This window comes from Carassius gibelio, chromosome B22 (assembly GCF_023724105.1).
Source record: "Carassius gibelio isolate Cgi1373 ecotype wild population from Czech Republic chromosome B22, carGib1.2-hapl.c, whole genome shotgun sequence".
Taxonomy (NCBI): Eukaryota; Metazoa; Chordata; class Actinopteri; order Cypriniformes; family Cyprinidae; genus Carassius; species Carassius gibelio.
The window spans coordinates 41,527,334-41,551,333 of NC_068417.1; the positions used below are offsets into that span (position 1 = coordinate 41,527,334).

General features: G+C 38.8%; 1 protein-coding gene and 36 non-coding genes across 38 annotated transcripts in view; 36 read left to right on the forward strand and 1 right to left on the reverse strand.

The window, feature by feature from the left end:
- The window catches only part of LOC127987501 (protein NYNRIN-like), a 363,443-nt gene that overhangs the window by 31,434 nt on the left and 308,009 nt on the right, over positions 1-24,000 (reverse strand). The window lies entirely within an intron of this gene.
- On the forward strand, positions 152-270 carry LOC128003603 (5S ribosomal RNA). Its single transcript, XR_008176324.1, has one exon. It is a non-coding gene; the product is annotated as a 5S ribosomal RNA (ribosomal RNA).
- On the forward strand, positions 640-758 carry LOC127997688 (5S ribosomal RNA). The gene has a single exon (XR_008170550.1). It is a non-coding gene; the product is annotated as a 5S ribosomal RNA (ribosomal RNA).
- Positions 980-1,098, forward strand: LOC127994866 (5S ribosomal RNA). The gene has a single exon (XR_008167835.1). It is a non-coding gene; the product is annotated as a 5S ribosomal RNA (ribosomal RNA).
- LOC128003088 (5S ribosomal RNA) lies at positions 1,320-1,438 on the forward strand. Its single transcript, XR_008175821.1, has one exon. It is a non-coding gene; the product is annotated as a 5S ribosomal RNA (ribosomal RNA).
- LOC127995067 (5S ribosomal RNA) lies at positions 2,069-2,187 on the forward strand. Its single transcript, XR_008168031.1, has one exon. It is a non-coding gene; the product is annotated as a 5S ribosomal RNA (ribosomal RNA).
- LOC128002714 (5S ribosomal RNA) lies at positions 2,409-2,527 on the forward strand. The gene has a single exon (XR_008175456.1). It is a non-coding gene; the product is annotated as a 5S ribosomal RNA (ribosomal RNA).
- On the forward strand, positions 2,894-3,012 carry LOC127997689 (5S ribosomal RNA). The gene has a single exon (XR_008170551.1). It is a non-coding gene; the product is annotated as a 5S ribosomal RNA (ribosomal RNA).
- Positions 3,234-3,352, forward strand: LOC127996693 (5S ribosomal RNA). Its single transcript, XR_008169587.1, has one exon. It is a non-coding gene; the product is annotated as a 5S ribosomal RNA (ribosomal RNA).
- LOC128003089 (5S ribosomal RNA) lies at positions 3,574-3,692 on the forward strand. Its single transcript, XR_008175822.1, has one exon. It is a non-coding gene; the product is annotated as a 5S ribosomal RNA (ribosomal RNA).
- On the forward strand, positions 4,323-4,441 carry LOC127995078 (5S ribosomal RNA). The gene has a single exon (XR_008168042.1). It is a non-coding gene; the product is annotated as a 5S ribosomal RNA (ribosomal RNA).
- Positions 4,663-4,781, forward strand: LOC128002715 (5S ribosomal RNA). Its single transcript, XR_008175457.1, has one exon. It is a non-coding gene; the product is annotated as a 5S ribosomal RNA (ribosomal RNA).
- On the forward strand, positions 5,148-5,266 carry LOC127997690 (5S ribosomal RNA). The gene has a single exon (XR_008170552.1). It is a non-coding gene; the product is annotated as a 5S ribosomal RNA (ribosomal RNA).
- Positions 5,488-5,606, forward strand: LOC127996694 (5S ribosomal RNA). Its single transcript, XR_008169588.1, has one exon. It is a non-coding gene; the product is annotated as a 5S ribosomal RNA (ribosomal RNA).
- Positions 11,807-11,925, forward strand: LOC127996695 (5S ribosomal RNA). Its single transcript, XR_008169589.1, has one exon. It is a non-coding gene; the product is annotated as a 5S ribosomal RNA (ribosomal RNA).
- On the forward strand, positions 12,147-12,265 carry LOC127999380 (5S ribosomal RNA). Its single transcript, XR_008172201.1, has one exon. It is a non-coding gene; the product is annotated as a 5S ribosomal RNA (ribosomal RNA).
- On the forward strand, positions 12,634-12,752 carry LOC127995090 (5S ribosomal RNA). Its single transcript, XR_008168053.1, has one exon. It is a non-coding gene; the product is annotated as a 5S ribosomal RNA (ribosomal RNA).
- Positions 13,121-13,239, forward strand: LOC127999224 (5S ribosomal RNA). The gene has a single exon (XR_008172044.1). It is a non-coding gene; the product is annotated as a 5S ribosomal RNA (ribosomal RNA).
- LOC128003817 (5S ribosomal RNA) lies at positions 13,461-13,579 on the forward strand. The gene has a single exon (XR_008176532.1). It is a non-coding gene; the product is annotated as a 5S ribosomal RNA (ribosomal RNA).
- LOC127998047 (5S ribosomal RNA) lies at positions 14,214-14,332 on the forward strand. The gene has a single exon (XR_008170899.1). It is a non-coding gene; the product is annotated as a 5S ribosomal RNA (ribosomal RNA).
- On the forward strand, positions 14,552-14,670 carry LOC127996696 (5S ribosomal RNA). The gene has a single exon (XR_008169590.1). It is a non-coding gene; the product is annotated as a 5S ribosomal RNA (ribosomal RNA).
- Positions 14,892-15,010, forward strand: LOC128005121 (5S ribosomal RNA). The gene has a single exon (XR_008177784.1). It is a non-coding gene; the product is annotated as a 5S ribosomal RNA (ribosomal RNA).
- On the forward strand, positions 15,642-15,760 carry LOC128003240 (5S ribosomal RNA). The gene has a single exon (XR_008175966.1). It is a non-coding gene; the product is annotated as a 5S ribosomal RNA (ribosomal RNA).
- Positions 15,982-16,100, forward strand: LOC128003498 (5S ribosomal RNA). Its single transcript, XR_008176221.1, has one exon. It is a non-coding gene; the product is annotated as a 5S ribosomal RNA (ribosomal RNA).
- LOC127998378 (5S ribosomal RNA) lies at positions 16,467-16,585 on the forward strand. The gene has a single exon (XR_008171220.1). It is a non-coding gene; the product is annotated as a 5S ribosomal RNA (ribosomal RNA).
- On the forward strand, positions 16,807-16,925 carry LOC128004478 (5S ribosomal RNA). The gene has a single exon (XR_008177167.1). It is a non-coding gene; the product is annotated as a 5S ribosomal RNA (ribosomal RNA).
- LOC127995101 (5S ribosomal RNA) lies at positions 17,693-17,811 on the forward strand. Its single transcript, XR_008168064.1, has one exon. It is a non-coding gene; the product is annotated as a 5S ribosomal RNA (ribosomal RNA).
- On the forward strand, positions 18,170-18,288 carry LOC127996697 (5S ribosomal RNA). Its single transcript, XR_008169591.1, has one exon. It is a non-coding gene; the product is annotated as a 5S ribosomal RNA (ribosomal RNA).
- Positions 20,408-20,526, forward strand: LOC127997691 (5S ribosomal RNA). The gene has a single exon (XR_008170553.1). It is a non-coding gene; the product is annotated as a 5S ribosomal RNA (ribosomal RNA).
- On the forward strand, positions 20,748-20,866 carry LOC127996698 (5S ribosomal RNA). The gene has a single exon (XR_008169592.1). It is a non-coding gene; the product is annotated as a 5S ribosomal RNA (ribosomal RNA).
- Positions 21,088-21,206, forward strand: LOC127997692 (5S ribosomal RNA). The gene has a single exon (XR_008170554.1). It is a non-coding gene; the product is annotated as a 5S ribosomal RNA (ribosomal RNA).
- LOC128003819 (5S ribosomal RNA) lies at positions 21,428-21,546 on the forward strand. Its single transcript, XR_008176533.1, has one exon. It is a non-coding gene; the product is annotated as a 5S ribosomal RNA (ribosomal RNA).
- Positions 22,178-22,296, forward strand: LOC127997693 (5S ribosomal RNA). The gene has a single exon (XR_008170555.1). It is a non-coding gene; the product is annotated as a 5S ribosomal RNA (ribosomal RNA).
- Positions 22,518-22,636, forward strand: LOC128004374 (5S ribosomal RNA). The gene has a single exon (XR_008177066.1). It is a non-coding gene; the product is annotated as a 5S ribosomal RNA (ribosomal RNA).
- LOC127997694 (5S ribosomal RNA) lies at positions 23,003-23,121 on the forward strand. The gene has a single exon (XR_008170556.1). It is a non-coding gene; the product is annotated as a 5S ribosomal RNA (ribosomal RNA).
- Positions 23,343-23,461, forward strand: LOC127996699 (5S ribosomal RNA). Its single transcript, XR_008169593.1, has one exon. It is a non-coding gene; the product is annotated as a 5S ribosomal RNA (ribosomal RNA).
- On the forward strand, positions 23,683-23,801 carry LOC128000928 (5S ribosomal RNA). Its single transcript, XR_008173699.1, has one exon. It is a non-coding gene; the product is annotated as a 5S ribosomal RNA (ribosomal RNA).

Here is a 24,000-nt window from a genome sequence, read left to right on the forward strand (position 1 = left end):
TTAGCAGGTTTAGGTCTGGTTAGTTTTTTTATTAGAGACTGCCTAGGAATACCAGGTGCTTTAAGCTTTTGGGTTTTCTTTACTACTTATATAATGTACTGGCGATAAGATTGGCTGGTCTTTAAATAGCCCTCTCTTTGCAGCAGACTTCGCTTACGGCCATACCAACCTGGCTATGTCCGATCTCGTCTGATCTCGGAAGCTAAGCAGGTTTGTGCCTGGTTAGTACTTGGATGGGAGACCGCCTGGGAATACCAGGTGCTGTAAGCTTTTTGGACATTTTTCACTTAGTATATAATAATTTTGCCAAAAAATAGAGTCAATGCCCGATGTCTGAATATTAGCAGGTTTGGGCCTGGTTAGTACATGGATGGGAGACTGCCTGGGAATACCAGGTGCTTTAATCTTTTTGGAAAATTCCACGAATTATATAATAATCTTTCATTAAAAAAAAAAAAAAAAAAGATTCAATGCCCGATCTCTGAATCTTAGCAGGTTTAGGTCTGGTTAGTACTTTGATGAGAGACTGCCTAGGAATACCAGGTGCTTTTAGCTTTTGGGTTTTCTTTCCTACTTATATAATGTACTGGTGATTAGATTGGCTGGTCTTTAAATAGCCCTCTCTTTGCAGCAGTCTTCGCTTACGGCCATACCAACCTGGCTATGCCTGATCTCGTCTGATCTCTGAAGCTAAGCAGGTTTGGGCCTGGTTAGTACTTGGATGGGAGACCGCCTGGGAATACCAGGTGCTGTAAGCTTTTTGGACATTTTTCTCTTAGTTTTTAATAATTTTGCCAAAAAATAGAGTCAATGCCCGATCTCTGAATCTTAGCAGGTTTAGGTCTGGTTAGTACTTTGATGAGAGACTGCCTAGGAATACCAGGTGCTTTTAGCTTTTGGGTTTTCTTTCCTACTTATATAATGTACTGGCGATTAGATTGGCTGGTCTTTAAATAGCCCTCTCTTTGCAGCGGTCTTCGCTTACGGCCATACCAACCTGGCTATACCTGATCTCGTCTGATCTCTGAAGCTAAGCAGGTTTGGGCCTGGTTAGTACTTGGATGGGAGACCGCCTGGGAATACCAGGTGCTGTAAGCTTTTTGGACATTTTTCTGTTAGTTTTTAATAATTTTGCCAAAAAATAGAGTCAATGCCCGATCTCTGAATCTTAGCAGGTTTAGGTCTGGTTAGTACTTTTATGAGAGACTGCCTAGGAATACCAGGTGCTTTAAGCTTTTGGGTTTTCTTTCCTACTTATATAATGTACTGGCGATAAGATTGGCTGGTCTTTAAATAGCCCTCTCTTTGCAGCAGACTTCGCTTACGGCCATACCAACCTGGCTATGTCCGATCTTGTCTGATCTCGGAAGCTAAGCAGGTTTGGGCCTGGTTAGTACTTGGATGGGAGACCGCCTGGGAATTCCAGGTGCTGTAAGCTTTTTGGACATTTTTCACTTAGTATATAATAATTTTGCCAAAAAATAGAGTCAGTGCCTGATCTCTGAATATTAGCAGGTTTGGGCCTGTTTAGTACATGGATGGGAGACTGCCTGGGAATATACTGCCTTTAATTATAATTTTGCATTATTGAGACACTGTTTTCCTAATGAATGTTGTTCAGTGCTTTGACGCAATGTATTTTGTTTAAAGCACTATATAAATAAAGGTGATTGATTGATTGATTGAATACCAGGTGCTGTAAGCTTTTTGGACATTTTTCACTTAGTATATAATAATTTTGCCAAAAAAAAAGTCAATGCCCGATCTCTGAATATTTGCAGGTTTGGGCCTGGTTAGTACATGGATGGGAGACAGCCTGGGAATACCAGGTGCTTTAATCTTTTTGGAAAATTTCACGAATTATATAATAATCTTTCATTAAAAAAAAAAAAAGAGTCAATGCCCGATCTCTGAATCTTAGCAGGTTTAGGTCTGGTTAGTTTTTTTATTAGAGACTGCCTAGGAATACCAGGTGCTTTAAGCTTTTGGGTTTTCTTTACTACTTATATAATGTACTGGCGATAAGATTGGCTGTTCTTTAAATAGCCCTCTCTTTGCAGCAGACTTCGCTTACGGCCATACCAACCTGGCTATGCCCGATCTCGTCTGATCTCGGAAGCTAAGCAGGTTTGGGCCTGGTTAGTACTTGGATGGGAGACCGCCTGGGAATACCAGGTGCTGTAAGCTTTTTGGACATTTTTCTCTTAGTTTTTAATAATTTTGCCAAAAAATAGAGTCAATGCCCGATCTCTGAATCTTAGCAGGTTTAGGTCTGGTTAGTACTTTGATGAGAGACTGCCTAGGAATACCAGGTGCTTTAAGCTTTTGGGTTTTCTTTCCTACTTATATAATGTACTGGCGATAAGATTGGCTGTTCTTTAAATAGCCCTCTCTTTGCTGCAGACTTCGCTTACGGCCATACCAACCTGGCTATGCCCGATCTCGTCTGATCTCGGAAGCTAAGCAGGTTTGGGCCTGGTTAGTACTTGGATGGGAGCCCGCCTGGGTATACCAGGTGCTGTAAGCTTTTTGGACATTTTTCACTTAGTATATAATAATTTTGCCAAAAAATAGAGGCAATGCCCGATCTCTGAATATTAGCAGGTTTGGGCCTGGTTAGTACATGGATGGGAGACTTCCTGGGAATACCAGGTGCTTTAATCTTTTTGGAAAATTTCACGAATTATATAATAATCTTTCATTAAAAAAAAAAAAAAAGATTCAATGCCCGATCTCTGAATCTTAGCAGGTTTAGGTCTGGTTAGTACTTTGATGAGAGACTGCCTAGGAATACCAGGTGCTTTTAGCTTTTGGGTTTTCTTTCCTACTTATATAATGTACTGGCGATTAGATTGGCTGGTCTTTAAATAGCCCTCTCTTTGCAGCAGTCTTCGCTTACGGCCATACCAACCTGGCTATGCCTGATCTCGTCTGATCTCTGAAGCTAAGCAGGTTTGGGCCTGGTTAGTACTTGGATGGGAGACCGCCTGGGAATACCAGGTGCTGTAAGCTTTTTGGACATTTTTCTCTTAGTTTTTAATAATTTTGCCAAAAAATAGAGTCAATGCCCGATCTCTGAATCTTAGCAGGTTTAGGTCTGGTTAGTACTTTTATGAGAGACTGCCTAGGAATACCAGGTGCTTTAAGCTTTTGGGTTTTCTTTCCTACTTATATAATGTACTGGCGATAAGATTGGCTGGTCTTTAAATAGCCCTCTCTTTGCAGCAGACTTCGCTTACGGCCATACCAACCTGGCTATGTCCGATCTCGTCTGATCTCGGAAGCTAAGCAGGTTTGGGCCTGGTTAGTACTTGGATGGGAGACCGCCTGGGAATACCAGGTGCTGTAAGCTTTTTGGACATTTTTCACTTAGTTTTTAATAATTTTGCCAAAAAATAGAGTCAATGCCCGATCTCTGAATCTTAGCAGGTTTAGGTCTGGTTAGTACTTTTATGAGAGACTGCCTAGGAATACCAGGTGCTTTAAGCTTTTGGGTTTTCTTTCCTACTTATATAATGTACTGGCGATAAGATTGGCTGGTCTTTAAATAGCCCTCTCTTTGCAGCAGACTTCGCTTACGGCCATACCAACCTGGCTATGTCCGATCTTGTCTGATCTCGGAAGCTAAGCAGGTTTGGGCCTGGTTAGTACTTGGATGGGAGACCGCCTGGGAATTCCAGGTGCTGTAAGCTTTTTGGACATTTTTCACTTAGTATATAATAATTTTGCCAAAAAATAGAGTCAGTGCCTGATCTCTGAATATTAGCAGGTTTGGGCCTGTTTAGTACATGGATGGGAGACTGCCTGGGAATATACTGCCTTTAATTATAATTTTGCATTATTGAGACACTGTTTTCCTAATGAATGTTGTTCAGTGCTTTGACGCAATGTATTTTGTTTAAAGCACTATATAAATAAAGGTGATTGATTGATTGATTGAATACCAGGTGCTGTAAGCTTTTTGGACATTTTTCACTTAGTATATAATAATTTTGCCAAAAAAAAAGTCAATGCCCGATCTCTGAATATTTGCAGGTTTGGGCCTGGTTAGTACATGGATGGGAGACAGCCTGGGAATACCAGGTGCTTTAATCTTTTTGGAAAATTTCACGAATTATATAATAATCTTTCATTAAAAAAAAAAAAAGAGTCAATGCCCGATCTCTGAATCTTAGCAGGTTTAGGTCTGGTTAGTTTTTTTATTAGAGACTGCCTAGGAATACCAGGTGCTTTAAGCTTTTGGGTTTTCTTTACTACTTATATAATGTACTGGCGATAAGATTGGCTGTTCTTTAAATAGCCCTCTCTTTGCAGCAGACTTCGCTTACGGCCATACCAACCTGGCTATGCCCGATCTCGTCTGATCTCGGAAGCTAAGCAGGTTTGGGCCTGGTTAGTACTTGGATGGGAGACCGCCTGGGAATACCAGGTGCTGTAAGCTTTTTGGACATTTTTCTCTTAGTTTTTAATAATTTTGCCAAAAAATAGAGTCAATGCCCGATCTCTGAATCTTAGCAGGTTTAGGTCTGGTTAGTACTTTGATGAGAGACTGCCTAGGAATACCAGGTGCTTTAAGCTTTTGGGTTTTCTTTCCTACTTATATAATGTACTGGCGATAAGATTGGCTGTTCTTTAAATAGCCCTCTCTTTGCTGCAGACTTCGCTTACGGCCATACCAACCTGGCTATGCCCGATCTCGTCTGATCTCGGAAGCTAAGCAGGTTTGGGCCTGGTTAGTACTTGGATGGGAGCCCGCCTGGGTATACCAGGTGCTGTAAGCTTTTTGGACATTTTTCACTTAGTATATAATAATTTTGCCAAAAAATAGAGGCAATGCCCGATCTCTGAATATTAGCAGGTTTGGGCCTGGTTAGTACATGGATGGGAGACTTCCTGGGAATACCAGGTGCTTTAATCTTTTTGGAAAATTTCACGAATTATATAATAATCTTTCATTAAAAAAAAAAAAAAAGATTCAATGCCCGATCTCTGAATCTTAGCAGGTTTAGGTCTGGTTAGTACTTTGATGAGAGACTGCCTAGGAATACCAGGTGCTTTTAGCTTTTGGGTTTTCTTTCCTACTTATATAATGTACTGGCGATTAGATTGGCTGGTCTTTAAATAGCCCTCTCTTTGCAGCAGTCTTCGCTTACGGCCATACCAACCTGGCTATGCCTGATCTCGTCTGATCTCTGAAGCTAAGCAGGTTTGGGCCTGGTTAGTACTTGGATGGGAGACCGCCTGGGAATACCAGGTGCTGTAAGCTTTTTGGACATTTTTCTCTTAGTTTTTAATAATTTTGCCAAAAAATAGAGTCAATGCCCGATCTCTGAATCTTAGCAGGTTTAGGTCTGGTTAGTACTTTTATGAGAGACTGCCTAGGAATACCAGGTGCTTTAAGCTTTTGGGTTTTCTTTCCTACTTATATAATGTACTGGCGATAAGATTGGCTGGTCTTTAAATAGCCCTCTCTTTGCAGCAGACTTCGCTTACGGCCATACCAACCTGGCTATGTCCGATCTCGTCTGATCTCGGAAGCTAAGCAGGTTTGGGCCTGGTTAGTACTTGGATGGGAGACCGCCTGGGAATACCAGGTGCTGTAAGCTTTTTGGACATTTTTCACTTAGTTTTTAATAATTTTGCCAAAAAATAGAGTCAATGCCCGATCTCTGAATCTTAGCAGGTTTAGGTCTGGTTAGTACTTTTATGAGAGACTGCCTAGGAATACCAGGTGCTTTAAGCTTTTGGGTTTTCTTTCCTACTTATATAATGTACTGGCGATAAGATTGGCTGTTCTTTAAATAGCCCTCTCTTTGCAGCAGACTTCGCTTACGGCCATACCAACCTGAGGGCGCTAGAGAGCTACAGGAAGTGTTGGCTGCAGTTTGGAGAGGAAGGCTCTCCTCCATTTTGATTTTTCTGTTAGTGTTTGTTTTGTGAGTTGTTTTTGGACTTTTAGTTTATTTTTTTTGAGGTTTTTCAGTTTTAAACCACCTAACAGCAGCATCTTGCTGGCTGGAGGGTGGTTCATTTTTTGTTTGTGTTTTTTTTTTTTTACAATGGATGGATTATTGGCAAACGACACTGGACTGGCTGGAGAGACACGCATGGCAAACGACACTGGATTGGCTGGAGAGACACGTAAGGCAAACGACACTGGACTGGCTGGAGAGACACGCATGGCAAACGACCCTGGACTGGAGTATCGACAACGAGCAGGACACGGTAAAAAACTAGATGCAAGAGATAAATTTGGTGAAAGGAAATACTTAAAGGAGGCAACTGTGATTGTGAATGTGGAGAACATAAATGAGGTGAGAGCTGTGGATATTATTAAAGCGGTGACGGACAAATGTGGATATGGGAAAATCTTAGCACTAAGGCCAAGACAAGGAAAGGAATATGAACTGACAATGGAAAGAGAAGAAACGTGTGATGAACTGACTGAGGGATTGTTAATTAAAGGAGTGAACTGTGAAATAAAGAAACTGCAAAATAGAGATTATGTTGTTTCCTTCATGCACCTGCCCGTCTACCTTGATGATAAAGACATTTTTAGAAAATTGGAGGGATGGGGAGTTAATCCCATATCAAAATTAAAAAGAAGATGCTACCCGGGCACTGAAATAGAGGATGGAACAAGGTTTTTAAAAGTGCGATTCCCCAAGGAGGTGGCATCATTGCCCTACAGCACAAAGCTGGAAACAGCAGAAGGGCCGCAGTACTTTAGGGTGATGCACAGCCACCAGGTGAAGACCTGTAAGCTGTGCATGAGCCCAGATCATCTGCTTAAGGAATGCCCTGAATTTAAGTGTCACAAGTGCGAGGAAAGGGGACATTTCGCAAGGGATTGCAACGCGGTCAGATGCCCGGAGTGTCAAAAATTTTTAAATAAGTGTGAGTGTTGGATGGAGGGAGAGGAAGGAGGTCTGGAGCATCGGGTGGATGGACAGGTGCATGAAGGAAACACTGAAGAGGAAGGAGATATTGATGAAGGACAAGGGGATGAAGGATTACCACAGAAGGAAACAGAAGGAGGAACAGACAACCAAGAGAAAGAAGAAGAAGAAGGAAAAAGTAATGATATGGATGAGGAACAAACAGTAGAACAGAATACTCAGTGGACAGAAATGGAAATATCGGACAGTTTTAAAAATCTTTTGGATAATGTGGAGAGTGATGGACAAGGAATGCATGATCAAAACAAAGAAATGGGCAGCGAAGAAGAAACAAGGATGGACAACATGGGAAAAGACAGAGGGGAGAGAGGACAAAGTAGAAGGAGAACATTAAAGGTAAAACCAAATGTGGAAAATGTAAGAAAAAAATTAATGACAAGGGGCCGAGTAAAAAGTGTAAACAGATATGAAGTGTTAAGAGTGCTGGAGGGAGAAGATAAAGAATAATGTTTTTTAGGTATTTATTTTTATTTCTTTTAATGGTTTTAAGTTGTGTTACTTTTAATGCAAGGGGACTAATGGACATGGGTAAATTTGAAAAGGTGAAAGAAATGTGTAAAAGAGAGGATGTGATTTTATTACAAGAAACTAACTGGAGGGAAGAGTACATGACTGAAATAAGGAAAAGGTGGAGTGGAGAGATTTTTTATAACAATGGTGATGGGAGGCTGGGAAGAGGAGTTGCGATTTTAATAAAAGAAAACTGTGGGGTATCATGTAAAACAATATATAGTGACGTAGATGGGAAATGTATTGCGGTTGAAATGGAGTATGAGGAGAAAAAAGTTATTGTAGTTAATATTCATGCACCGATTGTAGAGAATGAAAAGAAGGAATATTTTAATGTATTAAGAGATTTTTTAAAAAAGCATAAAGAAGTTATTATGATGGGTGATTTTAATACTGTTTTCAGTAAATTAGAAATGGGAGAGGGAATGGTTTTTAAAAATGATAAAGGAAGAAAAGAACTGAAATTATTAATGGAAGAAAATAATATGATTGATGTATGGAGAGAAAGAAATGAAAAAAAGAAAGAATATTCAAGGAGGCAATTAGTAGGGAATTTTATGTGTAAAACAAGGATTGATTTTATTTTATGTACAAGGAACATTGAAGGTTTTATCGGTAACATTAAATATGAAGAATCAAGTTTAAGTGACCATAAACCAATTTTTATGCAAGTAGACTGGAGTTCAGTGAAAAGAGGGCCGGGTGTATGGGTTTTAAATGTAGAGGTTTTGAAGAATGAGGAGTATGTTTTAAGTATTAAAGAAATTATTGAAAAAGAAAAGGAGAATGAAATGTACAGTGAAGATAAAAGGATATGGTGGGAAAATGTTAAATATTTAGTTAAAAAATTCACAATAAAGTATTGCAAATTAATACAGATATGTAAGAGGAAGAAGGAGAGAGAAATAAGAGAAAATTTGGAAAAGGAATTAAATGAGAATGGGAAAGATATACAAAAAATAAAAGAATTGGAGGGAATATTGAAAGACATGGAAGAGAAAAAATATGAAGGTGCAAGACTAAGGAGTAAAGCTAAGTATACTGTGGAGGGTGAAAAATGTACAAAGTTTTTCTTTGATCTAGAAAAAATAAGAGGGAAAGCTGGAATGATTAAAGAAATAAGAGGAAAAAATGGTGTAGTGGTGGAAACAAATGAGGAAATATTAAAAGAAGTAAAAGCATATTATGAAAACCTGTTTAGCACTGAGGGGTTGAGGGAAGAAGAGAAATTGGAGTTAATAAATCAGATAAAAACAACAGTAGGAGAAGTAGATAAAAAAGAGTGTGATGAAGAGATAAGAGAAGAAGAGATAAAAAGAGCAATAAGTGAATTAAACAAAAATAAAAGTCCAGGTATAGATGGTTTGGGGAGTGAATTTTATATTGTTTTTAAAGATTTTTTAACCAGTATTTTAAAGGAAGTATATGAAGACATTTTTAAGAAGGAGGAAATGAACCAGAGAATGGGGATGGGATTAATAAAGTTAATATATAAAAGAAAAGGAGATAAAGTAGACCTAAAAAATTATAGACCAATTACAATGCTGAATACAGATCTGAAAATTTTAACAAAAGTTTTAGCCAATAGATTGAAAGAGGTAATGCCAACCATAATTAAAACAAATCAAGTGTATGGAGTAAAAGGGAAAGATATAGCAGATACAACTTTAAGTATAATAGATAGAATAAGATATATGAAAGAAAAGAACAAAAAAGGATATGTTATTAGTTTGGATTTTGAAAAGGCCTTTGATAGAGTGGAGCATGAATATTTATTTGGAATTTTAAGAAGGTACGGGTTTGGGGATAATTTTGTCAAGTGGATTACAATTTTATATAGGAGAGCAATAACAAGAATACAGTGTAATGGTTTTTTAACAGAATGTTTTAAAATTACTAGGTCAATAAGACAAGGATGTCCATTATCAGCGCTTTTATATTCTTTAGTTGCAGAACCATTGGGATTAGCTATTCAAATAGATGAAGACATAAGAGGGATAAACATTGAAGGAAGTGGGGGAAATGAAAAAATATTTCAATATGCGGATGACACAACAATAATAGTTAAAGATATAGAGAGTGTTAATAAAGTAATGGAAGTAGTTTTGATTTGGAGGAGTGACTGTTTTAACGGATTATTTTCATTTTAAAGAAACAAAAGAAATAAGGATTTTAGGTGTTCTAATGGGAAAAGACGAAAGGATTGTTAAAGAAAAAATGTGGGAAGAAATAGTAGGAGGAATTGAAAGAAGGTTAAATTTTTGGAAATTGAGGACATTAAGTTTAAAAGGGAAGGTTTTAATTTTAAATGTTTTAATGGTGTCAAAGTTGTGGTATGTTTTATATGTGACTGCTATGCCAATATGGGTGGAGAAAAGGTTGAAAAAATGTTTTTTAGATTTTTTATGGAATAGTAAACAGTCAAGAATTGCATATAGTACGTTAATAGGAGAAGCAGGGAAGGGAGGGATGGGATTAATTGATGTAGAACAGAGAAAAAATAGCTTAAGAATTAAAATAGTAAAAAAAATATCTGGATGAGGGTCACAAAACAGCATGGAAAAGGACAATGGAGTATTTTTTAAACAAATGTGGGGATTTTAACATGGGGGATGGAATTTTATGGATGAAAACGAAGAATTGGATGACAGAAAGATTACCAGAGTTTTATAGAGAAATGTTTAGTGCCTGGGGAAAATTTTTAGACAGAGTAGAGTATGATCCACATGGGAGAGAAAACATTTTAAATCAACCTCTGTTTTTAAACAAAAACATTTTAAAACAAGACAAAGAAATGTTTTTAAAGAAATGGATGGATGTGGGGATAACGAGAGTGAGAGATGTTTTATATGAATTTAAAGAAGGATTTTTACCGACACAATTTATTGTGGATGCAATGGAGGAGGCAAAAGAAGATTACAGTGAACAAGAAATAAAAAATAAATATGAAATCATTAAAAATGCAATACCTAAAGAGTGGATTAAAAGAATAGAAAGTATGGAAGGAGAACCAAAAGAGAAATGTATTCATGTGAAATTAGGGGAAAAACTGTATGATTTTAAGGAATGTACTGTGAAAATGATTTATCGTGCTTTTAGAGATGATGTTTTTAAAGAGCCGATTGTAAATGGATACTGGGTGCAGAAATTCAAAGATTTAAAAAAAGAGTGTATATGGAGAAACATGACGGGGAAATGTGTTGAAACAAAATTGGAATGTTTGGAGTATTTTATAAGGCATAAAGTGTTTTTTACTGATGTTATTTTAAATAAAATAGGAATGGAAGAAAATGCTCTGTGTAAAGTGTGCCAGGAAGAGGAAGAGGGGATTTTACATATGTTTTTACATTGTAGAGAGCTAGAGGACTTTTTAAGGAAATGTAAATGTTTAATTGAAGATGTGGCTGAGGAGTGGGATGAAAATGTAATGGAATGGAACAGAGTTGTGATGTTTGGTTGGGAGAAAAAGTGTAAAAACAAAAGTTTTATTAATCTGTGTGTAATGCTAATGAAAAGTGCAATATGGGACAGAAGAACTGTGGCTAAAAAGGAAAAAATTGTGTTGGATGTTTGGAGTGTGTTTAAAAGAAAAACAGAATTATATATCGAAAGACTGTATGTGTACTTTAAAGGTGTGAATATGTTAGACTCTTTTTATGATGTTTTTACACCACAAGTTTGTTGTGTTTTAAATGATTTAATGTGGAAGTTGCCAGAAAGTGGAAGAGTTTTTTAAATTATCTATGTAAATGAAAGATGTGTAATGTAGAGATGTGTAAAGACGATGTTCTGTATTTTCTATTGATTATTGTATTTTATTGATTGAAATTTCTTAATAAAAAAAAAAAAAAAAAAAAAAAAAAAAAGGCTATGCCCGATCTCGTCTGATCTCGGAAGCTAAGCAGGTTTGGGCCTGGTTAGTACTTGGATGGGAGCCCGCCTGGGTATACCAGGTGCTGTAAGCTTTTTGGACATTTTTCACTTAGTATATAATAATTTTGCCAAAAAATAGAGTCAATGCCCGATCTCTGAATATTAGCAGGTTTGGGCCTGGTTAGTACATGGATGGGAGACTGCCTGGGAATACCAGGTGCTTTAATCTTTTTGGAAAATTTCACGAATTATATAATAATCTTTCATTTAAAAAAAAAAAAAAAAAAAAAGAGTCAATGCCGATCTCTGAATCTTAGCAGGTTTAGGTCTGGTTAGTACTTTGATGAGAGACTGCCTAGGAATACCAGTTGCTTTAAGCTTTTGGGTTTTCTTTCCTACTTATATAATGTACTGGCGATAAGATTGGCTGGTCTTTAAATAGCCCTCTCTTTGCAGCAGACTTCGCTTACGGCCATACCAACCTGGCTATGTCCGATCTCGTCTGATCTCGGAAGCTAAGCAGGTTTGGGCCTGGTTAGTACTTGGATGGGAGACCGCCTGGGAATACCAGGTGCTGTAAGCTTTTTGGACATTTTTCACTTAGTTTTTAATAATTTTGCCAAAAAATAGAGTCAATGCCCGATCTCTGAATCTTAGCAGGTTTAGGTCTGGTTAGTACTTTTATGAGAGACTGCCTAGGAATACCAGGTGCTTTAAGCTTTTGGGTTTTCTTTCCTACTTATATAATGTACTGGCGATAAGATTGGCTGTTCTTTAAATAGCCCTCTCTTTGCAGCAGACTTCGCTTACCGCCATACCAACCTGGCTATGCCCGATCTCGTCTGATCTCGGAAGCTAAGCAGGTTTGGGCCTGGTTAGTACTTGGATGGGAGACCGCCTGGGAATACCAGGTGCTGTAAGCTTTTTGGACATTTTTCACTTAGTATATAATAATTTTGCCAAAAAATAGAGTCAATGCCCGATCTCTGAATATTTGCAGGTTTGGGCCTGGTTAGTACATGGATGGGAGACTGCCTGGGAATACCAGGTGCTTTAATCTTTTTGGAAAATTTCACGAATTATATAATAATCTTTCATTAAAAAAAAAAAAAAAAAGATTCAATGCCCGATCTCTGAATCTTAGCAGGTTTAGGTCTGATTAGTTTTTTTATTAGAGACTGCCTAGGAATACCAGGTGCTTTAAGCTTTTGGGTTTTCTTTACTACTTATATAATGTACTGGCGATAAGATTGGCTGTTCTTTAAATAGCCCTCTCTTTGCAGCAGACTTCGCTTACGGCCATACCAACCTGGCTATGCCCGATCTCGTCTGATCTCGGAAGCTAAGCAGGTTTGGGCCTGGTTAGTACTTGGATGGGAGACCGCCTGGGAATACCAGGTGCTGTAAGCTTTTTGGACATTTTTCACTTAGTATATAATAATTTTGCCAAAAAATAGAGTCAATGCCCGATCTCTGAATATTTGCAGGTTTGGGCCTGGTTAGTACATGGATGGGAGACTGCCTGGGAATACCAGGTGCTTTAATCTTTTTGGAAAATTTCACGAATTATATAATAATCTTTCATTAAAAAAAAAAAAAAAAAGATTCAATGCCCGATCTCTGAATCTTAGCAGGTTTAGGTCTGGTTAGTACTTTGATGAGAGACTGCCTAGGAATACCAGGTGCTTTTAGCTTTTGGGTTTTCTTTCCTACTTATATAATGTACTGGCGATTAGATTGGCTGGTCTTTAAATAGCCCTCTCTTTGCAGCAGTCTTCGCTTACGGCCATACCAACCTGGCTATGCCTGATCTCGTCTGATCTCTGAAGCTAAACAGGTTTGGGCCTGGTTAGTACTTGGATGGGAGACCTCCTGGGAATACCAGGTGCTGTAAGCTTTTTGGACTTTTTTCTCTTAGTTTTTAATAATTTTGCCAAAAAATAGAGTCAATGCCCGATCTCTGAATCTTAGCAGGTTTAGGTCTGGTTAGTACTTTTATGAGAGACTGCCTAGGAATACCAGGTGCTTTAAGCTTTTGGGTTTTCTTTCCTACTTATATAATGTACTGGCGATAAGATTGGCTGGTCTTTAAATACCCCTCTCTTTGCAGCAGACTTCGCTTATGGCCATACCAACCTGGCTATGTCCGATCTTGTCTGATCTCGGAAGCTAAGCAGGTTTGGGCCTGGTTAGTACTTGGATGGGAGACCGCCTGGGAATTCCAGGTGCTGTAAGCTTTTTGGACATTTTTCACTTAGTATATAATAATTTTGCCAAAAAATAGAGTCAGTGCCTGATCTCTGAATATTAGCAGGTTTGGGCCTGTTTAGTACATGGATGGGAGACTGCCTGGGAATATACTGCCTTTAATTATAATTTTGCATTATTGAGACACTGTTTTCCTAATGAATGTTGTTCAGTGCTTTGACGCAATGTATTTTGTTTAAAGCACTATATAAATAAAGGTGAATGATTGATTGATTGAATACCAGGTGCTGTAAGCTTTTTGGACATTGTTCTCTTAGTTTTTAATAATTTTGCCAAAAAATAGAGTCAATGCCCGATCTCTGAATCTTAGCAGGTTTGGGCCTGGTTAGTACATGGATGGGAGACTGCCTGGGAATACCAGGTGCTTTAATCTTTTTGGAAAATTTCACGAATTATATAATAATCTTTCATTAAAAAAAAAAAAAAAAGATTCAATGCCCGATCTCTGAATCTTAGCAGGTTTAGGTCTGGTTAGTACTTTGATGAGAGACTGCCTAGGAATACCAGGTGCTTTTAGCTTTTGGGTTTTCTTTCCTACTTATATAATGTACTGGCGATTAGATTGGCTGGTCTTTAAATAGCCCTCTCTTTGCAGCAGTCTTCGCTTACGGCCATACCAACCTGGCTATTCCTGATCTCGTCTGATCTCTGAAGCTAAGCAGGTTTGGGCCTGGTTAGTACTTGGATGGGAGACCGCCTGGGAATACCAGGTGCTGTAAGCTTTTTGGACATTTTTCTCTTAGTTTTTAATAATTTTGCCAAAAAATAGTCAATGCCCGATCTCTGAATCTTAGCAGGTTTAGGTCTGGTTAGTACTTTTATGAGAGACTGCCTAGGAATACCAGGTGCTTTAAGCTTTTGGGTTTTCTTTCCTACTTATATAATGTACTGGCGATAAGATTGGCTGGTCTTTAAATAGCCCTCTCTTTGCAGCAGACTTCGCTTACGGCCATACCAACCTGGCTATGTCCGATCTCGTCTGATCTCGGAAGCTAAGCAGGTTTGGGCCTGGTTAGTACTTGGATGGGAGACCGCCTGGGAATACCAGGTGCTGTAAGCTTTTTGGACATTTTTCACTTAGTTTTTAATAATTTTGCCAAAAAATAGAGTCAATGCCCGATCTCTGAATCTTAGCAGGTTTAGGTCTGGTTAGTACTTTGATGAGAGACTGCCTAGGAATACCAGGTGCTTTAAGCTTTTGGGTTTTCTTTCCTACTTATATAATGTACTGGCGATAAGATTGGCTGGTCTTTAAATACCCCTCTCTTTGCAGCAGACTTCGCTTATGGCCATACCAACCTGGCTATGTCCGATCTTGTCTGATCTCGGAAGCTAAGCAGGTTTGGGCCTGGTTAGTACTTGGATGGGAGACCGCCTGCGAATTCCAGGTGCTGTAAGCTTTTTGGACATTTTTCACTTAGTATATAATAATTTTGCCAAAAAATAGAGTCAGTGCCTGATCTCTGAATATTAGCAGGTTTGGGCCTGTTTAGTACATGGATGGGAGACTGCCTGGGAATATACTGCCTTTAATTATAATTTTGCATTATTGAGACACTTTTTTCCTAATGAATGTTGTTCAGTGCTTTGACGCAATGTATTTTGTTTAAAGCACTATATAAATAAAGGTGACTGATTGATTGATTGAATACCAGGTGCTGTAAGCTTTTTGGACATTTTTCACTTAGTATATAATAATTTTTCCAAAAAATAGAGTCAATGCCCGATCTCTGAATATTAGCAGGTTTGGGCCTGGTTAGTACATGGATGGGAGACTGCCTGGGAATACCAGGTGCTTTAATCTTTTTGGAAAATTTCACGAATTATATAATAATCTTTCATTAAAAAAAAAAAAAGATTCAATGCCTGATCTCTGAATCTTAGCAGGTTTAGGTCTGGTTAGTACTTTGATGAGAGACTGCCTAGGAATACCAGGTGCTTTTAGCTTTTGGGTTTTCTTTCCTACTTATATAATGTACTGGCGATTAGATTGGCTGGTCTTTAAATAGCCCTCTCTTTGCAGCAGTCTTCGCTTACGGCCATACCAACGTGGCTATGCCTGATCTCGTCTGATCTCTGAAGCTAAGCAGGTTTGGGCCTGGTTAGTACTTGGATGGGAGACCGCCTGGGAATACCAGGTGCTGTAAGCTTTTTGGACATTTTTCTCTTAGTTTTTAATAATTTTGCCAAAAAATAGAGTCAATGCCCGATCTCTGAATCTTAGCAGGTTTAGGTCTGGTTAGTACTTTTATGAGAGACTGCCTAGGAATACCAGGTGCTTTAAGCTTTTGGGTTTTCTTTCCTACTTATATAATGTACTGGCGATAAGATTGGCTGGTCTTTAAATAGCCCTCTCTTTGCAGCAGACTTCGCTTACGGCCATACCAACCTGGCTATGTCCGATCTCGTCTGATCTCGCAAGCTAAGCAGGTTTGGGCCTGGTTAGTACTTGGATGGGAGACCGCCTGGGAATACCAGGTGCTGTAAGCTTTTTGGACATTTTTCACTTAGTTTTTAATAATTTTGCCAAAAAATAGAGTCAATGCCCGATCTCTGAATATTAGCAGGTTTGGGCCTGGTTAGTACATGGATGGGAGACTGCCTGGGAATACCAGGTGCTTTAATCTTTTTGGAAAATTTCACGAATTATATAATAATCTTTCATTAAAAAAAAAAAAAAAGATTCAATGCCCGATCTCTGAATCTTAGCAGGTTTAGGTCTGGTTAGTACTTTGATGAGAGACTGCCTAGGAATACCAGGTGCTTTTAGCTTTTGGGTTTTCTTTCCTACTTATATAATGTACTGGCGATTAGATTGGCTGGTCTTTAAATAGCCCTCTCTTTGCAGCAGTCTTCGCTTACAGCCATACCAACCTGGCTATGCCTGATCTCGTCTGATCTCTGAAGCTAAGCAGGTTTGGGCCTGGTTAGTACTTGGATGGGAGACCGCCTGGGAATACCAGGTGCTGTAAGCTTTTTGGACATTTTTCTCTTAGTTTTTAATAATTTTGCCAAAAAATAGAGTCAATGCCCGATCTCTGAATCTTAGCAGGTTTAGGTCTGGTTAGTACTTTTATGAGAGACTGCCTAGGAATACCAGGTGCTTTAAGCTTTTGGGTTTTCTTTCCTACTTATATAATGTACTGGCGATAAGATTGGCTGGTCTTTAAATAGCCCTCTCTTTGCAGCAGACTTCGCTTACGGCCATACCAACCTGGCTATGTCTGATCTTGTCTGATCTCGGAAGCTAAGCAGGTTTGGGCCTGGTTAGTACTTGGATGGGAGACCGCCTGGGAATTCCAGGTGCTGTAAGCTTTTTGGACATTTTTCACTTAGTATATAATAATTTTGCCAAAAAATAGAGTCAGTGCCTGATCTCTGAATATTAGCAGGTTTGGGCCTGTTTAGTACATGGATGGGAGACTGCCTGGGAATATACTGCCTTTAATTATAATTTTGCATTATTGAGACACTGTTTTCCTAATGAATGTTGTTCAGTGCTTTGACGCAATGTATTTTGTTTAAAGCACTATATAAATAAAGGTGATTGATTGATTGATTGAATACCAGGTGCTGTAAGCTTTTTGGACATTTTTCACTTAGTATATAATAATTTTGCCAAAAAAAAAGTCAATGCCCAATCTCTGAATATTTGCAGGTTTGGGCCTGGTTAGTACATGGATGGGAGACAGCCTGGGAATACCAGGTGCTTTAATCTTTTTGGAAAATTTCACGAATTATATAATAATCTTTCATTAAAAAAAAAAAAAGAGTCAATGCCCGATCTCTGAATCTTAGCAGGTTTGGGCCTGGTTAGTACTTGGATGGGAGACCGCCTGGGAATACCAGGTGCTGTAAACTTTTTGGACATTTTTCACTTAGTTTATAATAATTTTGCCAAAAAATAGAGTCAATGCCCGATCTCTGAATCTTAGCAGGTTTAGGTCTGGTTAGTTTTTTTATTAGAGACTGCCTAGGAATACCAGGTGCTTTAAGCTTTTGGGTTTTCTTTACTACTTATATAATGTACTGGCGATAAGATTGGCTGTTCTTTAAATAGCCCTCTCTTTGCAGCAGACTTCGCTTACGGCCATACCAACCTGGCTATGCCCGATCTCGTCTGATCTCGGAAGCTAAGCAGGTTTGGGCCTGGTTAGTACTTGGATGGGAGACCGCCTGGGAATACCAGGTGCTGTAAGCTTTTTGGACATTTTTCACTTAGTATATAATAATTTTGCCAAAAAATAGAGTCAATGCCCGATCTCTGAATATTTGCAGGTTTGGGCCTGGTTAGTACTTGGATGGGAGACCGCCTGGGAATACCAGGTGCTGTAAGCTTTTTGGACATTTTTCTCTTAGTTTTTAATAATTTTGCCAAAAAATAGAGTCAATGCCCGATCTCTGAATCTTAGCAGGTTTAGGTCTGGTTAGTACTTTTATGAGAGACTGCCTAGGAATACCAGGTGCTTTAAGCTTTTGGGTTTTCTTTCCTACTTATATAATGTACTGGCGATAAGATTGGCTGGTCTTTAAATAGCCCTCTCTTTGCAGCAGACTTCGCTTACGGCCATACCAACCTGGCTATGTCCGATCTCGTCTGATCTCGGAAGCTAAGCAGGTTTGGGCCTGGTTAGTACTTGGATGGGAGACCGCCTGGGAATACCAGGTGCTGTAAGCTTTTTGGACATTTTTCACTTAGTTTTTAATAATTTTGCCAAAAAATAGAGTCAATGCCCGATCTCTGAATATTAGCAGGTTTGGGCCTGGTTAGTACATGGATGGGAGACTGCCTGGGAATACCAGGTGCTTTAATCTTTTTGGAAAATTTCACGAATTATATAATAATCTTTCATTAAAAAAAAAAAAAAAAGATTCAATGCCCGATCTCTGAATCTTAGCAGGTTTAGGTCTGGTTAGTACTTTGATGAGAGACTGCCTAGGAATACCAGGTGCTTTTAGCTTTTGGGTTTTCTTTCCTACTTATATAATGTACTGGCGATTAGATTGGCTGGTCTTTAACCCCTTACTAGTAACCCCCCTTTTTTGGCATGGAGACCGAAATTACATACCCAAAATAAAAAGGTTTCTGCTCATGATTCTTTCTGACTAGATACATATTCAACATATGTTCACAAAGCTGACACTTTAAAGTTTACTGTTCAGGAATCAGAATCACTCAGACTGTTATGATAATAGAGATATATAAGCTCAAACATAAAAACAAAAATAAAAATATTAAAAACATATGTTTTAAATGTATTTAAAAAAATGTTGATGTAGGAAATGAGTTTGAAAACACAGTGTAGCTAAGGCCACAAGTCTTCCAAGACTTCATAAAAAATTTCATAATCGAATCTGTAAAACTGTGAATTTTATGAAATATTTTCTAAGGCCATGTCATGTGTGTTTTTAGAGAAGGCTAATCAGATTGATTTATGGCCCTTGTCATCTCTGTAAGATCTCACATGTAAACTTTCCTGTGCTCTTTGTGTATGTTTCACTGTTGAAAACTGCCCGAATCATGATTTTATTGTTCTCACCAAACGGTTCTTTCACACCTCCGCCAAGTATGACACATTATCCGCATTATTCTTTTATCATTATTCTTTTGTTTTTATTCCACCTTTATTAGCCTTGATTGTGGTTTTTCAGGCTTTACAAAGCAACAAAGCAGCGATCTCACTTCAGTCTCTCTTTGCATTTAGCCCTTATTTATCAAAAGTCTTACTATAAAAATACAACAAAACATTTTCTTACGACCTTACGTGAATTATTGAGACAAAAATGCATTATGAAGAAGAAAAGCACCTGCTATTAGTAGCATTGGTGCTAACGTTAGCATCAAGCTACATCTGACAATTTATGAAATTATTAGTACACTTTTACTCAAAACTCACTTTAAACCCCGATCGAGTGTTTATAATAACTTCCTTTAGCGATCAGGGGTGGAATTTGGTCGTTTACTGTTGTAAAAATATGTTATTTGTTGCCTTTTTCATCGCTGCACAAGTTAGCATTTCCGATGTACATTTTCGATTTTTTTTATAAAAACGCCCCAGATCTCAAGAAATTCTCATACCAAGCTTTACTATCGTAATCGCGGGTTTATTATTCGGATATTTTGTGTGTACAGAGGTGTTTCAGTGTTGTTTTGGCAAGATAACTACCAGGAAGTGTGCAGGAAGCATGTGACACGATGGGGCGGTGTCCAGATATGAAACTCTAAGATTGATGTTTGAAAGACCCAATCAGAGTCTGAGTCACACACCGCACGAGCTGTGACTACTGCACGCACACAGAGATCGCTGGGAGAGGCTGTTTATCATCTGATCGCGTAAATCCGTGGAAAATGAATAGAAATGACGATTCTGTCTGAAGAAATATGAAGTAAACATCAGTAAATATATCCATATATCTCCGCAGATATGCATCTTTGGTCTATAAATCCTTATTGACGCTGTTCAGTGAGTCTATGTGAACACAAATAAACCGCTCTTGACGTGACTGAATATGAGTGAGTTGTGAATTTCTATTCAAAATGTGGCATAATAAGGATTTATTATTTTGCACTCCTGACATAAATCACTAAATATCTGTCACTGCAACAATGTTTTATCAAAATATTGGTCAAAAATCGAAGCTTGAGTCTTTAAACTTTCCATTGATGCACAGTTTGTCCAGATGAAGTAAGACAGTGATGTTTAATGTGCTGTGAAAGTGAAACAATAATAAACTGGGGCCGTCAGCGATGTTTGCACGCAAAGGGGTTAAATAGCCCTCTCTTTGCAGCAGTCTTCGCTTACGGCCATACCAACCTGGCTATGCCTGATCTCGTCTGATCTCTGAAGCTAAGCAGGTTTGGGCCTGGTTAGTACTTGGATGGGAGACCGCCTGGGAATACCAGGTGCTGTAAGCTTTTTGGACATTTTTCTCTTAGTTTTTAATAATTTTGCCAAAAAATAGAGTCAATGCCCGATCTCTGAATCTTAGCAGGTTTAGGTCTGGTTAGTACTTTTATGAGAGACTGCCTAGGAATACCAGGTGCTTTAAGCTTTTGGGTTTTCTTTCCTACTTATATAATGTACTGGCGATAAGATTGGCTGGTCTTTAAATAGCCCTCTCTTTGCAGCAGACTTCGCTTACGGCCATACCAACCTGGCTATGTCCGATCTCGTCTGATCTCGGAAGCTAAGCAGGTTTGGGCCTGGTTAGTACTTGGATGGGAGACCGCCTGGGAATACCAGGTGCTGTAAGCTTTTTGGACATTTTTCACTTAGTTTTTAATAATTTTGCCAAAAAATAGAGTCAATGCCCGATCTCTGAATCTTAGCAGGTTTAGGTCTGGTTAGTACTTTGATGAGAGACTGCCTAGGAATACCAGGTGCTTTTAGCTTTTGGGTTTTCTTTCCTACTTATATAATGTACTGGCGATTAGATTGGCTGGTCTTTAAATAGCCCTCTCTTTGCAGCAGTCTTCGCTTACGGCCATACCAACCTGGCTATGCCTGATCTCGTCTGATCTCTGAAGCTAAGCAGGTTTGGGCCTGGTTAGTACTTGGATGGGAGACCGCCTGGGAATACCAGGTGCTGTAAGCTTTTTGGACATTTTTCTCTTAGTTTTTAATAATTTTGCCAAAAAATAGAGTCAATGCCCGATCTCTGAATCTTAGCAGGTTTAGGTCTGGTTAGTACTTTTATGAGAGACTGCCTAGGAATACCAGGTGCTTTAAGCTTTTGGGTTTTCTTTCCTACTTATATAATGTACTGGCGATAAGATTGGCTGGTCTTTAAATACCCCTCTCTTTGCAGCAGACTTCGCTTATGGCCATACCAACCTGGCTATGTCCGATCTTGTCTGATCTCGGAAGCTAAGCAGGTTTGGGCCTGGTTAGTACTTGGATGGGAGACCGCCTGGGAATTCCAGGTGCTGTAAGCTTTTTGGACATTTTTCACTTAGTATATAATAATTTTGCCAAAAAATAGAGTCAGTGCCTGATCTCTGAATATTAGCAGGTTTGGGCCTGTTTAGTACATGGATGGGAGACTGCCTGGGAATATACTGCCTTTAATTATAATTTTGCATTATTGAGACACTTTTTTCCTAATGAATGTTGTTCAGTGCTTTGACGCAATGTATTTTGTTTAAAGCACTATATAAATAAAGGTGACTGATTGATTGATTGAATACCAGGTGCTGTAAGCTTTTTGGACATTTTTCACTTAGTATATAATAATTTTTCCAAAAAATAGAGTCAATGCCCGATCTCTGAATATTAGCAGGTTTGGGCCTGGTTAGTACATGGATGGGAGACTGCCTGGGAATACCAGGTGCTTTAATCTTTTTGGAAAATTTCACGAATTATATAATAATCTTTCATTAAAAAAAAAAAAAGATTCAATGCCTGATCTCTGAATCTTAGCAGGTTTAGGTCTGGTTAGTACTTTGATGAGAGACTGCCTAGGAATACCAGGTGCTTTTAGCTTTTGGGTTTTCTTTCCTACTTATATAATGTACTGGCGATTAGATTGGCTGGTCTTTAAATAGCCCTCTCTTTGCAGCAGTCTTCGCTTACGGCCATACCAACCTGGCTATGCCTGATCTCGTCTGATCTCTGAAGCTAAGCAGGTTTGGGCCTGGTTAGTACTTGGATGGGAGACCGCCTGGGAATACCAGGTGCTGTAAGCTTTTTGGACATTTTTCTCTTAGTTTTTAATAATTTTGCCAAAAAATAGAGTCAATGCCCGATCTCTGAATCTTAGCAGGTTTAGGTCTGGTTAGTACTTTTATGAGAGACTGCCTAGGAATACCAGGTGCTTTAAGCTTTTGGGTTTTCTTTCCTACTTATATAATGTACTGGCGATAAGATTGGCTGGTCTTTAAATAGCCCTCTCTTTGCAGCAGACTTCGCTTACGGCCATACCAACCTGGCTATGTCCGATCTCGTCTGATCTCGCAAGCTAAGCAGGTTTGGGCCTGGTTAGTACTTCGATGGGAGACCGCCTGGGAATACCAGGTGCTGTAAGCTTTTTGGACATTTTTCACTTAGTTTTTAATAATTTTGCCAAAAAATAGAGTCAATGCCCGATCTCTGAATATTAGCAGGTTTGGGCCTGGTTAGTACATGGATGGGAGACTGCCTGGGAATACCAGGTGCTTTAATCTTTTTGGAAAATTTCACGAATTATATAATAATCTTTCATTAAAAAAAAAAAAAAAGATTCAATGCCCGATCTCTGAATCTTAGCAGGTTTAGGTCTGGTTAGTACTTTGATGAGAGACTGCCTAGGAATACCAGGTGCTTTTAGCTTTTGGGTTTTCTTTCCTACTTATATAATGTACTGGCGATTAGATTGGCTGGTCTTTAAATAGCCCTCTCTTTGCAGCAGTCTTCGCTTACGGCCATACCAACCTGGCTATGCCTGATCTCGTCTGATCTCTGAAGCTAAGCAGGTTTGGGCCTGGTTAGTACTTGGATGGGAGACCGCCTGGGAATACCAGGTGCTGTAAGCTTTTTGGACATTTTTCTCTTAGTTTTTAATAATTTTGCCAAAAAATAGAGTCAATGCCCGATCTCTGAATCTTAGCAGGTTTAGGTCTGGTTAGTACTTTTATGAGAGACTGCCTAGGAATACCAGGTGCTTTAAGCTTTTGGGTTTTCTTTCCTACTTATATAATGTACTGGCGATAAGATTGGCTGGTCTTTAAATAGCCCTCTCTTTGCAGCAGACTTCGCTTACGGCCATACCAACCTGGCTATGTCCGATCTCGTCTGATCTCGGAAGCTAAGCAGGTTTGGGCCTGGTTAGTACTTGGATGGGAGACCGCCTGGGAATACCAGGTGCTGTAAGCTTTTTGGACATTTTTCACTTAGTTTTTAATAATTTTGCCAAAAAATAGAGTCAATGCCCGATCTCTGAATCTTAGCAGGTTTAGGTCTGGTTAGTACTTTTATGAGAGACTGCCTAGGAATACCAGGTGCTTTAAGCTTTTGGGTTTTCTTTCCTACTTATATAATGTACTGGCGATAAGATTGGCTGTTCTTTAAATAGCCCTCTCTTTGCAGCAGACTTCGCTTACGGCCATACCAACCTGGCTATGCCCGATCTCATCTGATCTCGGAAGCTAAGCAGGTTTGGGCCTGGTTAGTACTTGGATGGGAGCCCGCCTGGGTATACCAGGTGCTGTAAGCTTTTTGGACATTTTTCACTTAGTATATAATAATTTTGCCAAAAAATAGAGTCAATGCCCGATCTCTGAATATTAGCAGGTTTGGGCCTGGTTAGTACATGGATGGGAGACTGCCTGGGAATACCAGGTGCTTTAATCTTTTTGGAAAATTTCACGAATTATATAATAATCTTTCATTAAAAAAAAAAAAAAAGATTCAAT